The sequence below is a fragment of the Hypanus sabinus genome, chromosome 8 (genome assembly GCF_030144855.1).
Source record: "Hypanus sabinus isolate sHypSab1 chromosome 8, sHypSab1.hap1, whole genome shotgun sequence".
Classification (NCBI taxonomy): Eukaryota; Metazoa; Chordata; class Chondrichthyes; order Myliobatiformes; family Dasyatidae; genus Hypanus; species Hypanus sabinus.
In genome coordinates, this window is record NC_082713.1 from 12071533 (window position 1) to 12087339 (window position 15807).

Sequence of the window (15807 nt, forward strand, 5' to 3'; positions counted from 1 at the left end):
CAATCCACTATCTTCAGTCTCCGTTATCCATCTTCAGTCTCCTGTCCCTAATCTCCAGTATCCAGTCTCAGTTCTCCATTCTCCAGTGCCAGACTCCATCTTCCAGTCTGCAGCCTCCAGTCTCTGGTCTACAGTCTCCATTCAACTGTCACCAGTTTACAATCTCCAATCTCCAGTCCCCAGTCTCCAATATCCAATCTCCAATCACCAGTCTGGTTCCAGGCCCCAGGCTCCAGCTGTCTCCAGTCTCCATCGCCCATTCTCCAGTCCCATTTCCTCAGTCCCCAGTATCCAGTATCCTGTGTCTTCAGTCTCCAGTCTTCAATTTCCAGTTTTCATTCTCCACTCTCCAGTCTCAAATCTCTATTCCCAAGTTCCAATTGTTCAGGCTTCTGTCTCCAGTCTCCATTTTCCAGTCCTCAGTACCCAGACTCAGTCTTCTGTCTCTTATTTCCAGTCCTCAGTCTCCAGTCTCGATTCTCCAATTTCCAATCTCCACTCCCCAGTCTCCATTCTCCAGTCTTCAGTTTGCACTTCTCATTTTCCAATCTTCAGTTGTCAGCGTCCATTCTCCAATCCCGAGTACCCAGGCTCCAGTGTCCTGTCTTCAGTTTCCAGCCTCTAGTCCATCCGCAGCCTCCAGTTTCCAGTCTTCTGTCTCCATCACCCATTCTCCAGTCCCAGGTCCCTAGCCCACAGTATGCAGTCTCCAGTATCTTCAGTCTCCAGTCTCCATTCTCCAACCTTGACTCTCCAGTCTCAGGTCACCAGCCTCCAGTCTCCACTCTCCTGTCCCAGTATCCAGGTCTCTAGTTCCCTGACTCCCACTTCCAGTCTCTATTCTCCAATTGCCAGTCCCCAGTTTTTCGTCTTCAGTAACACACACACAATGCTGGAGGAACTCAGCACGCTAGGCAGCATCTATGGAAAAAAGTATAGTGAGGGAAGGGGGAAATGAAGTAAAGAGCTGAGAAGTTGATTGGTGAGATGAGGTGAGAGAGGGAAAAGGGGATGGGAAATGGAAAAGGCGGTTGTGGGGGTGTTTGGGTCATTACTGGAAGTTTGAGAAATCAATGTTTATCAAGTCAAGCCAAGTCACTTTTATTGTCAAGTCAAGTTAAGTCAATTTTATTATCATTTGGACCATAACTACTGGTACAGTACATAGTAAAAATGAAACAACATTTTTCAGGACCACGGTGTTACATGACACAGTACAAAAACTAGACTGAACTATGTAAAAAAAAACAACACAGAGAAAGCTACACTAGACTACAGACCTACACAGGACTGTATAAAGTGCACAAAAACAGTGCAGGCATTACAATAAATAATAAACAGGACAGTAGGGCAAGGTGTCAGTCCAGGCTTCGGGTATTGAGGAGTCTGATAGCTTGGGGGAAGAAACTGTTACATAGTCTAGTCATGAGAGTCCAAATGCTTCAGAGCCTTTTCCCAGATGGCAGGAGGGAGAAGAGATTGTGTGAGGGGTGTGTGGGGTCCTTCATAATGCTGTTTCCTTTGCGGATGCAGCGTGTAGTGTAAACATCTGTGATGGCGGGAAGAGAGACCCCGATGATCTTCTCAGCTGACCTCACTATCTGCTACAGGATCTTGCGATCCGAGATGGTTCAATTTCCGAACCAGGCAGTGATGCAGCTGCTCAGGATGTCATCAGGTTGAAGGCTACCAAATGGAATATAAGGTGTCGTTCTTCCAACCTAAGTGTTGTTTTATCACGACGGTGGATGAGGCCATGGATAGACATTTTGGGATGGGAATAGGAAGTGGAATTAAAATCGGTGGCCACTGGGAGATCCCACTTGTTCTGGTAGACGAAGCCTAGATGCTCGGTGAACCAGTCTCCCATTCTACATCAGGTCTCATTGATGTACCAGAGGCCGCACCGCTCTGAACACAGTAAATGACCCCAACAGACTCACCTGAAAGGACTGTTTAGGGCCCTGGATGGTAGTGAGGGAGGAAGTGTAGGGGCAGGTGCAGCACTTGTTTCACTTGCAAGGATAAGTGCCAGGAGGAAGATCAGTGGGGAGGGATGAAGGGATAAGGGAGATGTACAGGGAGCGATCCCTGTGGGGGGGGGGGGAGGAAAAGATGTGCTTGGTGATGGGATCCTGTTGGAGGTGGCAGAGGTTTTGGAGAATTCTGTGCTGGACACGGAGGTTGGTGGCGTGGTAGATGAGGACAAGGGGAACCCTATCCCTGGTAGGGTGGCGGGAAGATGGGTAAATGCAGACATGTGTGAAATGGAAAAGATGCAGTTGAGGGCAGCATTGATGGTGGAGGAAAGGAAGCCCCTTTCTTTGAAAAAGGAGGACATCTAGTTTGTTCTGGAATGCAAAGCCTCATCCTGAGAGCAGATATGATGGAGATGGAGAAATTGAGAAAAGGGGATGGCGTTTTACAAGTAGTAGGGTGGAATGAGGTGTAGTCTATGTAGCTTTGAGAGTCTGTGGATTTGTAATGGACATCAGTAGATAAGCTGTCTCCAGAGACAGAGACAGTGAGATCGAGAAAGGGAAGGGAGGTGTTGGAAATGGACCAGATGCCTTTGAGGGCAGGGTGGAAGTTGGAGGCAAAGTGGATGAGGTCAACTAGTTCAGCATGCGTGCAATCATTGATGTAGCGTAGGAAAAGTGTGGGATGGTCACCAATGTAGGCTTGGAGTACAGACTTTTCTGCGTAGACTAGTCTCAGTCTCCAGTCTCCAGTTTCCAATCTCAAATCTCCAATCTGCAGTCTCAGTCTTCAGTTCCCTATGTCCAGTCTGTCCCCTGTCTCGAGTCCTCTGTCTTCGATCTCCAGTCCTCTACCTCAGTTCTCCATTACCCAGTCTCCAGTCACCAGTCTCCTGTCATCAGTTTCCAGTCTCTAGTCTTTAGTCTTCAGTGTCCCATCTCTATCGTTGTTTTCAGTCTCCAGTCTGTCGCCAGACTCCAGGTCTGTCTCCAGTGTCAGTCCCAATCTCTCTCCTTTCTCCAGTCCCCAGCCTCAAGACTCCAAACTCCATTCTCCAGTCTCCAGTCTCTAGTGTCCAGTCTCCAGTTTCCAGTCCCTGACTCCAGTCCCCAATCTCCATTCTCCATTTTTCCTTCAGTCTCCAGGCTCCAGCTCCCATCTGTCTTCAATCTCCATTGCCCATTCTTCAGTCCCAAGTCGTAAATCCTCTATTCAGTCACATGTGTCTTCAGTCTTCAGTCTCGACTCTCCAATCCCCAGTCTTCAATCTCCAGTCTCCATTCTCGAGTCTGCATTCACCAGACTACGGTCTCTAGTCTCCAGTTCCCAGTCCCATTGTCTAGGCTCCTGTCTCCAATCTCATTTTTCAGTCCTCGGTACCCAGACTCAGTCTCCTATCTCCAGTTTCCAGTCTCCATTCTGCCCTCAGCTTCCAGTCCCCAGGCTCCTGTTTGTCTCAAGTCTCCAGTCTCTATCACTCATTCTCCATTCCCAAGTCCCCAGACCTCAGTGTCCAGTCTCCAGTGTCTTCAGTCTCCAGTCTCCACTCCCCAGTCTCCAGTCTCCAGTCTTCATTCTCCAGTCTCCGGTTTCCACTCTCCAGACTCCATTTGTCAGTCTCCCATCACCAGTCTTCATTCTCCACAGTCCCCAGACTCCAGTCTCTAGTCTGTCTCTTCTCTCCAGTCCCCAGACCCCAGACTCCAGCATCCAGTCTCCAGTCTCCAGACTCTCAACTCTCATCTGCAGTCTGTCTCCAGTCTCCATTCTCTTGTCACCAGTCTGCCTGTGGTCTGCAGTCTCCATTGTCCATTCCCCAGTCTCCAGTCTCCAGGCTCCTCTCCCCAGTCTCCAGTCTCCAGTCATCAGTCTTCAGTCTCCAGGCTTCAGCAGTGGGGCTTTGACTTCTGCTCATCCATTCAAGTTTTGGCTTCAATCTTCTGTATGAATCCCGAGACTAGTCAATGAGGGGATCACCAAACTCCAGGCTCAAACTGCCTGCATGCCTTCATGGATCCTTCTTTCTCCATCTGACATCCATGGATGCCCTTCATCGCCCATCTACATCAAGGGTCTTTGAGCATAAGCATTGATGCCAAGGTCAATAAGTATTCAGATAACTTAATCAAAGTCTTTAGTTATCACAGTGGATGCAATGCTACTGGACAATATTCAATGAAGCAGTTTACCACTTCTTCGGCACTGGCATAACTGAAGCCTTTTTGAAGCAGTTAGGTACCTCAGATTGCCAAAACCAGAGTTCAAAGATTTGGCGAGCATTCCTGTCAGTTAATCAGCATAGGCCTTTAGTACTAGGTGAGGTACCCCACCTGGCCTGCATATTTTCTGTGGTTCACCCTCCTCAAGGATGCTCTCAGCTTCAGAAGCTTTAATCACTTGGCCACTTGGGGCTGTGGGAGTTTGTGAAGCTTCCTTCATGTTTTGACAGCCAAAGTGATCATCGAAGGCTTTGAGTACAACTGGGAGCGAAGCGTTGTCACCTCTGCTGTTTGGTTTCACTTTGTAAGAGGTGATAGCTTCCAAGCCCTGCTACAGCTTTCAAGCATTCTTTAGTGATTCACATTGACAACTTTTCACCTGAGGTATTAAACTGAAGCACTTCAAATCCACAGAAAAAGAACTCAGGGTCAGAATTCAAAATTCAAAATAAATTCTTTATCAAAGTACCATGTACTGCCCTGAGATTAATTTTCTTGCAGGCTTTCAGAGTTGAGTTGAGAAATACAATAGAATCAATGAGAATATGCACACAAAGACTGACAAGCAATCTCCCTGTAAAAGAAGTCAATCTGTGCAAACACAAAAAAGTAATTATAAATAAATAATATTGAGAACATGAGCTGTAGAGTCCTTCAAAGTCAGTCAGAGTTGAGGAGAGTGAAGTTATCTATACTGGCTCCGGAGTCTGATGATTGAAGGGTTTGAACAATTTCTGAACCTGGTGGTGCGGGACCTTGGGCTTCAGTATCTCCTTCCTAATGGTAGAAGTGAGAAGAGAGCATGGCCAGAATGGTGGGCATTCCCAATAATGGATGCGATTTCTGGTGGCAGTGCTCAAAGGTGGCGAGGACGTGATGGACTGGGCTGTATGCAACACTTCCTGTAGACTTTTCTGTTCTTGGACATTGGTATTTTTATACCAGGGCAGTGACGCAGCCAGTCAATGTACTCTCCACTGAAGCGCGTCAAAGTTTTAGATGACATTCCAAATCGGTGCAAACTTCTAAGAAATTGGGGATGCTGTTGTGCCTTCTTTGTATGGCACTTACATGCTCATTCCAGGACAGATCCTCTGGTCTGATGATGGCAAGATATTTAAAGTTACTCACCCTCCCCATCCATCACGTTACTTATCACTGCCATGAGTCATTAAATTTGTTGATTTTGTGACAGCGGGACAGCGCAGCACAGGAAAAAAAGATCTGTAAATTACTATATAACATAAGTAAATAAATGGTGCAACTGAGGAATAGTGAGGTAGTATTCGTGGGCTGTTCAGAAATCTGATGGTAAAGGGGAGAAAGCTGTTCATCTTAAACAGTATGGTTTTCCTCATGAATTATGACAGGATAACCATCTGCATTTGAAAATAAATTGCATTGTTAAGCCGTCAAGATAAAAAATATCCAAGTGATCTGGGTCTGAACCTTTTTGATGGGTAGCTCCATTAACCCAGAATAAACACACTGCTTCATTTCTCACATTAACTCTGTCGTTTCACTGGCTCTGCAGTTATAAACTCTCCACCAAACTGTTATTATAAGACCATAAGACATAGGAACAGAATTAGGCATTTCAACATTCAATAGGTTCCAATGTGATCCTTCATTCTTCTAAACTCCAGTGTGTACTGGCCCAGAAACATCAGGAGCTCCTCATATGTTTACCCTTTCATTTCCAGGATCATTCTTGTGAGCCTCTTCTTGACCTCTCTAATGCCTGACAGGAAGTGGGCAAAACTGTTCACAAAATCCTGCCAAAGTCCACTCCACATTTGTATTGCCCCTATTGTGTCCAGCTGGAATCAGTCCTTGTATCCCACTTATTTTACTTATTTATTTGTTTGTTTATTTATTTATTAGAGATACAGTAATAGGTTGTCACACCCACAACCTGTGGTGCTCAATTACACCCATGTGACCAATTAACCTTGTAAACCGTACATCTTTGGAATGTGGGAGGGACTAAAGCGCCTGAAGCTGACTTGCGCAGTCATGAGAGAACATACAAAACTCCCTCGAGTCAGTGCCAGAATTGAACCTGGGTCACTGCCACTGTAATAACTTTACGTTAACTGCTGGACTTCTGTGCTGCCCCATTCATGTTCCCCAACGAATTGCTCTGTGAGCCAGCATAGATCAGTGAGATGAAATGCCTTCCATCAGTGTTGCAACATAATATGAATGAAGCCCTTTGCAACATCCTGAAAGAGAGAGTAGGAGGTATGATAGATATTTCAAGTCTTCCTTGGTTAAGTTTACAGAATTTCCAACACCAGAGGGCACTCTGGCTCCCCTACAGGTCGCTTCTCTGTATTGCTGGTAAATTTGGGCAACTCATTTTTAAGCTCTTTGAAACTTTGATGTTTGTAATACAAGTTTAAGACTTCACAGGGTGCAGTTTGATTATTTTCCAATTGCATATAAGCATTCCATAATTGGATGTTTCATTTTAAGTTATATACCCATCTTATCGATTCCATATTCAATATTACCTCTTTACTAAAGTTGGGAACTGCTTGATACAATGAATGAAGACCCATACATTCTGTTGACTTCCAGAGGTCAAAAGGATGTCAAAGGGTCTCAATCATTGAGGGGTACAAGTAGGGTAAATACATGGAGCTCTTTCCTCTGAGGTTAAGTGAGTCTAGAACTAGAGATCATGTCCAGGTGAAATATTTAAGTGGAACCTGAGGGGGTAACTTCTTCACTCAGAGGATGGTGCAATTGTGGGATGAGCTGCCAATGGAAGTGGTGGAAATGGATTCAATTACAATACTTAAGAGAAATTCGGAAAGGTACATGGGTGGGAAAGGGATGGAGGGATATGGTCTGGGCAGAATAACAGGTTGGCCCAGATTAGATGGGCTGAAGATTCTGTTTCTGTGCTATAGTTCTCTATGACTCTTTCTTCCTGCTTTTTACACCAGGAATCCCAGTCCAGTGAAAAGAAACTTTTGGAACGGATTTGGTCAGAGAAGGATCTCATAGGAAGATTCCTCAGTGCATCACTGAGGGATTTTGGGTGGTTTTAATTTGATGCATTGTCCAGGGATGGATTGGAGTGACAGTTCTATTGGAATGAAACATGGAGAGCATCCTAACTGGTTGCATCATTGGTATGGAGGAACCACTGCACAGGATCGGGAAAAAGCTGCAGAGGGTTGCAAACTCAACCAGCTCCATCATGGGCTCTCGCCTCCCCAGCATCGAGGACATCCTTAAAAGGTGATGCCTCAAAAATGGTGGCATACAACATTAAGGACCCCCATCACCCAGGACACATACTCTTCTTTGTGCAGCCATCAGGATGAGGTACAGGAGCCTAAAGACAAACAATCACCACTTTAGGAACTGTTCTTCTCCTTCATCATCAGATTTCTGAGCGTAAAACGAACCAACCGATGAAGCTCATCATCACTATGTGCTGTGTCATACGGCATAGGCGAACATTGTCTCATGACCATGATTGCTCTGCTTCTGGCAAATTTTTCTACAGAAGTGGTTTGTCATTGCCTTCTTCTGGGCAGTGACTTTACAAGACAGGTGACCACAGCCATTATCAATAGTCTTTAGAGATTGCCTGGTGGCATCAGTGGTCACATAACCAAGACTTGTGATACGCACCAGCTGCTCATAAAACCATCCACTCTTATGCTCCCATGGCTTCATGTGACTCTGATCAGGGAGCTAAGTGGGTGCTACACCTTGCCCAAGGGCGACCTGCAGGCTAGCGGATGGAGGGAGCACCATACGCCACCTTTGGTAGAGACATATCTCCACCCAGCCACCTACTTCATTATTTTTCGCTCTTTTTTGGCAGAATTAATTTAATTTAATTTACACATGTATTAATATTGTATCAATTACAATAAGAAATACATATAATATACACATTTCTTATTCTAGTTTATAGTGTTTATATATACCGCACTGTCCTGTTGCTGCACAACAACACTTTTCATGACATACAATATGTCCGTGATATTAAACCTGACACTTTTAAAGTTATGGCAGACCCATATAACTGCAGCACTTGTCTGAAAATGGGCGTGACACTTGAAACCATTTGTTGCAACTGACTTGATTCAGGTCTGTATATCCGCGTTACAGGATCTCAAAAATCCCAACAAATAGAACCAAAGCAAAACAGCGGATTTTTTCCAGTGCACTGGCCAGATTTTAACCATCTTTTATTAAATTCTAGTTAGGCCACATCTGGAGTACTGCGTACAGTTCTGCTTGCCCCTCTACAGGAAGGATGTTGAGACTTTGGAGGAGGTGTAGAAGAGGTTTACCAGGATGCTGCCTGGTTTAGAGGGTATGTTTTATCACGAGAGGATGGATAAACTTGGATTGTTTTCTCTGAAGTGCTGCAGGCTGAGGGATGATCTGATAGAGGTTTACAAGATTATGAGAGGCAAAAATAGAGTAGACAGGGTGTATCTGTTTCCAAGGGTTGAAATGTCTAATTCCAGAGGACATGCATTGAATGTGAGAGAGGGGTAGGTTCAAGAGGGATGTGAGGGGTAAGTTTTTTACTTAGAGAGTGGTGAGTGCCTGGAATGCACTGCCTGGTATGGTGGTGGAGGCAAATACATTCGAGGCTTTTAAGAGATGTTTGGATAGGCACATAGGATGATGGAGGGATATGGACATGGTGTAGGTAAGAGGGATTAGTGTTTGGGTGTTTTTGATTTGCGTTCTGGCTGGCTGGGAACAACATTGTGGGCTGAATGGCCTGTTCCTGTACTGTACTGTTCTTTGTTTTATCATCTAACAATATTAATTCTCTCCAGTGTATCAACATGTGGAACCTTATTGTTCCCAGATTAGCTGCTGTACTTTTGAAATTCCAAACAGTGGCTGCACATCAAAAGGAAAGTGTTTCACGGTTATTGAAGTGCTGAAAGACAGTGCAGAAATTCATAACTACACGAACAAGATACCAAAGATTTAATTCTCACTAAAGTGTTATGCACAGGATTTGCAACAGCTGTAGGCAAACTCTCACAACTTTTATGTGTGTACTTAATGACTGATCTCATTGCAAAAAGAGGAAATGTCATTGCTAGCTAAAGACAGCTCCTTAATGTTTAGCAGTAATCGAGGGTTATTGACTTCTACCTGCTAGGGATAATGGAGGATTAGAAGATGTCAAAATCTCTGTGCGTACAGATTTTTTCATAAATGATGAATTTCTGGGACTCGCAGGATGGCACTAATTTACAACTCTGCGTTTTTTGTTTATGCATAGCTTTTCATAAATTCTATTGTATTTCTTTATTTTTCTGCAAAAGCTGTAAGAGGATGAATCTTGCATTAGAATATGTTGACATACACGTACTTTGATAATAAATTTACTTTGACTTTGATTTGTCTCCCTTAGGCCCCTGCAGCAGTACTTGCCAGCAATTTTAGGCAGTCTGAGAAGAGAAGATTTTCTTTACAGAATTTATTTATTTAATTTGGAGATACAGGGCGGTAGGAGACCCTCCTGGCCCAATGATCCAGCGCCACCCAATTACACCAATTAACCTACTAACTTGTGTGTCTGTGGAATGTGGGAGGAGATCAGAGCATCATCATCATTATGTGCCGCGTCATATGATGTGGGCGATTAGAGTCAACATTTCACATTGGAAGATTAATGATTAAAGATTAGCTTTACCAGAATCAGGTTTAATATCACTGATAAGTGTCATGAAATTTGTTGTTTTGTGGCAGTAGTACATTGCAATACATAAAGATTAAAAAACTATAAATTACAATGAGAAATATATATAGTATATTTCATTCACTATGTGCTCTATCATATGATGTAGGTGATCATGGTCTTTCCATGACCATGATTGTTCTTATCAAGTTTTTCAACAAAAGTGGTTTGACATTGGCTTCTTCTAGTTAGTATTTTTACAAGACAGGTAACCCCAGCCATTATCAATACTCTTCAGAGATTGTCTGTCTGTCGTCAGTGGTTGCATAACCAGGACTTGTGATATGCAGCAATTGCTCATGCAGCCGTCCACCACCTGCTCCCATGGCTTCACATGTTTCTGATCAGGGTGGGGGCAGCCTAAGCAGATGCTACACCTTGCCCAAGGGTGACCTGCAGGCCAGTGGCCTTTGGTAGAGACAGGTCTCCACCCCGCCACCCAGAAAACCACACAGTCATGGGGAGGTAGCAAAAACTCCTTACAGACAGTGGGAGGAATGGAACCTGGGGCACTGGCGCTGTAAAGCATTACTCTGTCTGCTACGCTACTGTGTTGTCCCAGGTGAACAATGGAGAGAAACCCAAAGTATGGCATCACTGTAGCATAGCGGTTAGCGTGATGCTATTAAAGCTCAGGGTGTCAGAGTTCAGTTCCTATGTTCTTTGTAAAATGTTTGTACATCCTTTGCATGATACCATGCTGCCCTGAAGGGTCTTGACTCAATACGTTGACTGTTTATACATTTCTATAGATGCTGCCCGAGTTCCCCCAGCATTGTGTGCGTTGATTTGGATTTCCAGCATCTGCAGAACCTCTTGTGTTCACCTATCACCTCCCAGCTTGTATCTTCCTTCCTTTCCCCACACCTTCTCATTCTGGCTTCTTCCCCCATTCTTCCCAGACCTGAGGAAGAGTCTAGGCCTAAAACATTGACAGTCTGTTAATTTCCATAGTTGCTGCATGACGTGCTGAGTTCCTCCAGCATTTTGTGTGTGTCCCTGTGAGTTTCACTGTCTTAGCAACTGAGGTTCTTCAAGCTAAAATGCTGACTCTGGTCTCTTCCAACAGATGCTGCCTGACCTATTGAGTATTTGACGCACTTTCAGTTTTTGTTTTAGGTTTCCAGTATCTGCAGTTTCTTTTAAATTTTCCTCTGGAACGTGAACTGGATTGATACACTAACAAACTCACTACAATGTAAGGATAAAAGATTTAGGGAATATCAAGGTCTTGTTTCAGTGCAGTAAACTGTAAGAAGAAGGAAATAACAAGCTTCATTTTTACTTTATTTTATTTAGAGGTACAACATGGTAACTGGTCCTTTTTATAAAAAGCAAGGATATAACGTTGAGGCTTTATAACTCGCTGGCAAGGCCTCACTTGGAGTATTGTGAGCAGTTATGGGTCCCTTCATCTTTGAACGAATGTGCTGAAACCAGAGAGAGTTCAAAAGAGGTTCACAAAAATGATTCCAGGATTGAATGGTTTGTGATATGAAGAGCTTTTGATGGCTCTGGACCTGTATTCACTAGAATTCAGAAAAATGAGAGGAGACCTCATTGAAACCTATTGAATGCTTAAAGGCCTTGATAGAGTGGATGTGGAAAAGATGTTTCCTGTGATGGGAGAGTCTAAGAACAGAGGACATAGCTGCAGAATGGAGGGGTGTCCTTTAAGAAGGGTGATGAGAAGTGGTGAATTCTTTGCCACAGGTGGCTCTGGAGGTCAAATCTTTATGTATATTTAAGGCAGAGGTTGATAGTTTTTTGATTGGTCAGGGCATGATGGGATATGGGGAGAAGGCAGGAGATTGGGAATGAGAGGAAAAATGGATCAGCCGTGATGAAATGGTGGAGCAGACTCATGGGAAAGATGTCTTAATTCTGCCCCTATATTTTATGGTCTTTTAAATTATTTATTCAGATGTACAGCATGGTAACAGGTCTTTCTGGCTGGAGTCAGCTCCACCCATTAGACCATAAGATATAGGGACAGAAGTAGGTAATTCCGCCCATTGAGCCTCCTCTGCCATCCAATCATGGCTGATATACTTCTTCCATTCATCCCCACTGCCTTCTCCCCATACCCTTTGATGCCTTGGCTAATCAAAATCCTATCTATGTCTGCCTTAAATGCACCCATTGATTTGGCCCTCACAGCCACTCATGGCAACAAATTCCACAGATTTACCACCCTCCAACTAAAGTAATTCTCCACACCTCTGTTCTAAATAGATGTCCTTCAATCTTGAAGTCGTGCCCTGACCGCCTGACCTATTCACTTGTTAACCCTTTGGAGCATGGGAGGGTACTGGGGCACCTGGAGGAAAACCTCACCCTCACGGGGAAGAACATACAAACTCCTTACAGACAACAGCAGGAATTGGACTTGGGTCGTTGGCACTGTAGTAGTGTTACACTACCTGCTACAAGCCTATACCACTCCCAAATTCTGGAAATCTGAAAAAATCAAAATGAAAGAGAATGATGGAACACTCAACAGATCAGTCAGCATCTGTGGAAAGAGAAATCAGAGTTCACGTTTCAAATCCAAGGTCTTTTGTCCAGACAGGGAATTGGTATTGGAACTTGTTTATTATAGTCACATGTACTGAGGTTCAGTGAAAAACCTGTCTTGCATGCTGTTCATACAGATCAAATCATTACAATAGTTCATTAAGGAAATTCAAGGGGAAATTAGAACAGAATGTAAAATAAAGTTTTACAATTACTGAGAAAGTGGAGTACAGGTAGACCATAAAATGCAAAGTTATAACAAATTAGATTATGAGGTCAAGACTCCATCTTATCCGACTAAAGAAACATCCAAAAGTCTCATAATGATGGATAGAAACTGTCCTTGAGCCTGCTGGGACATGCTTTCAGGCTTTTGTGTGTTCTACCTGATGGGAGAAGGAAGAAGAGAGAATGTGCATGTGAGTGTGGTCTTTGATTATGTTGGTTTATTTACCAAGGCAATGAGAAGAGTAGACAGTGTCCATGAAGGGAAGGCTGGTTTCTGTGATGTGTTGATCTATGCCCGCAAATTTCTACAGGTTTTTGCAGTCACAGGAAGAGCAGGCCATGATGCATCCAAATAGGATGCTCTGCATGGCAGATCTACAAAAAACTGAAAAAAAGGAACAAGGTAATTTTCAGTAGCAAAAACAAAAACAGCTTGTTTTCTCTCTCAGTTCTGACAAAGGGTCTTGACAGGGAATGTTCAACGTTCAAAGTTTAAAGTAAATTTATAATCAAAGTACATATATGTCTCCATATACAACCCTGAAACTCATTTACTTGTGGGCATTCTCAATAAATCCATAATAGAATTATAACCATAATAGATTCACTGAAAGACTGACCAACTTGGATGTTCAACCATTGTGCAAAATACCATAAACTGTGCAACTACAAAAAGAAAGCAATAATAATAATAAATAAATCAGCAACAAATATGGGGAGCATGAGATGAAGAGTCCTTGGAAGTGAGCAGTAGGTTGTGGGAACAGTTCAGTGATGGAGCAAGTGTGGTTGAGTGAAGTTATCCCCACTAGTTCAAGAGCCTGATGGTTGAGGAGTATTGGATGTTCCTGGACCTGGTGGTGTGAGCCCTGAGGCTCCTTGTACCTTCTTCCTGATGGCAGCAGCGAGAAAAGAGCATGACCTGGGTGGTATGAGACCCTGATGATAGATACTGCTTTCCTGTGACACACTTCAATTCTGTTTTTCTCTCCACAGGTGCTGCCTAATCTGCTTAGTGCTTTCCAGTATTTCCATTATAATGGGACTAATGGGATTACTCTACTGGGAGTCAACATGGATCAAGGGTTGAATGGCCTCTAAGAGAGAAGGTGGTTTATTCTAATAGAGTGAATGATCAACATTTTTATCTGAGAAGCCACCTTTCTCCCATCTCAAGTTGCATCATGGCCTGATGTGGCACATCAAATGTGCAGGAACAGCAGAAGCTGCAGAGAGCAGTTGACTCAGCCGGATATATCACAAGCTCATCCCTCCTCATCATCTCAGCTGTCTACGTACTCTGCCTCAAGAAGCTCAAAGTAAACTTATTATCAAAATACATATATCTCACTACAAACAGCCCTGAGATTCATTTTTTGCACTTATTCAAGAAATAAAAAACCATAACAGAATCAGTGAAAGACCTCCCCCCACCCCACCCCCACCAGAAACCTGGGTTTTCAACCAGAGTGCAAAACACAACAAACTGTGAAAATACAAAAATTAATAAATAAATAATAACAATAAAAAATAAAGAAGCAATGAATATTGAGATCTTGAGATGAAGAGTCCTTGAAAGAGAGTCCTTTGGTTGCAGGAATAATTCAATGTTGGGGCAAATGAAGTTCAGTGAAGTTATCCCCCTATTTCAAGAGCCTGATGATTGAGGGGTAGTAACATTCCTAAACTTGGTGGTGTGTGTCCTGATTCTCACATACCTTCTTCCTGATGGAAGCAGCAAGAAGAGAACGTGGCCTGAATGATGTGAGTCTTTGATGATGGATGCTGATTTCCTGTGATAATGCTCCGCATAGATGTGCTCAGTGGTTGGGAAGGCTTTACCCGTGATGGACTGAGCCATTTCCACTACTCTTCCATTGAAGGGTATTGGTGTTTCCTTATCAGGCTGTGACGCAACCTTCCACAACGTATCTATAGATGTTTGTCTAAGTTTTAGATGCCATGCCAAATCTCCACAGACTCCTAAGACAGCATCCATCAACAAAGAACCCTGCAACCACAGCATCCCATCTTTTCGCATTACCATCAGGGTACAGAAATCCAAAGTCCAACCCCATCAGTCTCGAGAAGAGTTCCTTCCCTTCAACTATTCAATTGCAGAAACAACCAGCAGAACCCTAATCACTACATTTCAGCAACACTCTGATCATTTTGAACACTTTGCATTAACTTAGTTACTTGGTCTCTTCGCTCTCAGGGGAGCAAAGGTCATCGATGACCTTCTGTCTCTATTGCTCTCTGAAAACAATGGCATGGTTGGAGATTATCAATGTTTCTGCAATCCATTGTATCCATAGCTTTACCAGAGCCCTGTCGGCCAGTCTTACCCATTTCCACCTCTCACAACGGAGATCTAGGGTTGGACTTTGAAAAGCACTAATCGTTAAATTAAACTTTTGTTGTTCTAATTGTATAATTTATGTTCAATTTATGTTTCTCATGTGCTTGTCTGCTCTGTGCCAGTGATGCTGTTGCAATAGGTTTTTCATTGCACTGTGCAGACATTTACTTGTGCAGATGACAATAAATCCAACTTCCACATTGCAGGAGTTTGGTATTTAAATTCTACACTTGATTCAGGTTCAGGAACAGTTATTGCTCCTCAACCATCAGGCTCTTGAACCAGTGGGGATAGCTTCACTCATCTTCACTCACCCCAGCACTGACCTGTTCCCATAACCTATGGACTCACTTTCAAGGACTCTTCATCTCATGTTCTCGATATTTATTGCTTAATTATTATTATTATTTTGCTTGTTTTACTTTTTGAATTTGCAGTCTTTTGTCTTTTGCACATCAATTGCTTGTTTGTCTTGTTGGGTGTAGTTTTACATTGATTCTATTGTGTTTGTATTTACTATGAATGCCCACAAGAAAATGAACCTCAGGGTTGTACAGGTGACATACATATACTTGGATAAGAAATTTACTTTGAACTTTGTTTATCTTATAGCTTCAGCGCATCATTATTCTACATTCCAATCTCTGTTCTGTCTTTGCCTAGCTTGCACTTTATCGTCTGCCTGCACTGCACTTTCTCTGGAGCTGTTGACATTTATTCTGCATTCTGTTATTGATTTTTTCAATCCACTGTTCAAATGA